Genomic DNA, 1,961 nt, shown 5'->3' on the forward strand with positions numbered 1-1,961 from the left:
ATGTCATTGATTTAAGTAAATAATAAGGATAATACCACGTAGGTATTTAAAGATTAGAATTGATCTTGGCGCCGACTATTGATATCAAATCTTTTATACAAATGATACATGTCATTAGAATTAAGTAAATAAGGGTAATATCACGTAGGTTTTTAAAGATGGTTCTACTAAATAGCAAATGTGATTGGTCAGTTTCACAGTTGATTAAGTAATTGACGTTAGTGAAACTGGCCCAAATGGTTTTTTGATCAGCAGCACCCACTCTTAGCGCTTTTTTCTACCTTTTTTTGAAAAAGGTAAATTTATATGTACATACAAATGATACATGTCATTAGAATTAAATGAGTGTAAGGATGGTACCTCTTAGATCTTTAGAGATAGAATTTTTAAAGACTAGTTAATTAAACGATATATAGTAGATGACATCGAACTATTAATTTCTTGATGTGAAACATTCGGTATATCAAAATCTGAAATAATTGGAACCTCCAGGGCATTTTCAGCTCCTACTGCAATTACCTTACAAATTCTTTCATCAGATGAAGTGATTGCATCACTAACTACGGTACTTTCTGATTGCATATTTTCTAATTCCATTATTTCAATGACATTTTCATTGTTATCAGTTAAAATGGATTTTCTGGTATACTTTAGGTTTTGAGAGTTATTTGAGCAGTCCGTTTCGTTAATTCTACACACATTTCTGTAAATACAAAAAATTAAAATTAAACATTTGTTACCTAGTTCATTAATTTTTAAATAAAATAAGACAATGTTGTTTGTCTAATATATTATCATATTTAGTAAATACGCTATCAGAGCTGTATTAAGGGCGGCAGTTAATAACGACTAATTTTAAAAAAGGCAACTATTCACACGACTTCAATAAATAAATAAGGATCAAAGATATTCACAATTTGTAAAACCACAGCGATACTTAAAATGTACTTTTAAATTAGATATTTCATTGAAAAGATCCAAATTAAAGGTCGAAACGTTTAAAATCATCACAATGGTTTTATTGTAAATATAAAATATATCAAATATATTACAAAACAGGCAAGTGAGAGTAAATTTAAAATCTACGCGGTTGTCAATGCGTTAAAATATAGATATATTAAAAAATCTCTTTCAAAAGATTACAAAAATTACAAAATTACAAAATTCATACGTTTCGACTGAATTCCAGTTATCTTCAGTGAAATTAAATTACAAAAAATATATACATATCCCAAACCAACTCCATGTTAATACGCAAAAAAGCGAGTCAAACCAACGTAAATCCACGCAATCCACGATACACACACGTCAGATTAAATGACTCCATCATTCTGAATTTCAGTATATAATAAGTTAGAGATAAAAAGGAACATTAAGAAATACACATAATTTCTTATAATACAGCTATATTTTTACTTAATCTATACTTTTAGCTGTAAATCGAATATTTTGATAGAAAGAAAATTATAACGCTGTAATCAAGAGACACGGTAGTGTCTCGCGCCAAGTGAACGCAAAGCGCGAGACCGCACGTGTATCTTTACGCGAGTCGATGAGTTCCGTGTACCCGAGATTATCGGATCTCACAATAAATGGCTGAATTTATCAACTTTTATATATCCGTAATTTAGTTTTAGTGTTTAAATTATATTATAAATATGTTTTTATTGTCTACGTACCCTACGAAGGAAGATATCTCGATGTGAAGTTGAAATGTCAAAAATTTTAACATCGGAAATGTTGTCCGTTTCACGTTTTAAACACAGACGGCGTTTTGTCGAAAAAATGTTGTCCGTTTCACGTTTTAAACGGCAGACGGCGCTTGCTAGCATATTTTATTTTATATCGATTAGCTGTCAACGTAATGACATTAGATAGATAAAAATCAACGATGGCAAAGGAGGATTTTTGTATCCTGTTATAAAGCAGTCAATGTCTTGAAAGTTCACGGAAAAAGTGTT

Source organism: Cyphomyrmex costatus, unplaced genomic scaffold (assembly GCF_001594065.2).
Source record: "Cyphomyrmex costatus isolate MS0001 unplaced genomic scaffold, Ccosl1.0 scaffold554, whole genome shotgun sequence".
NCBI classification, from domain to species: Eukaryota; Metazoa; Arthropoda; class Insecta; order Hymenoptera; family Formicidae; genus Cyphomyrmex; species Cyphomyrmex costatus.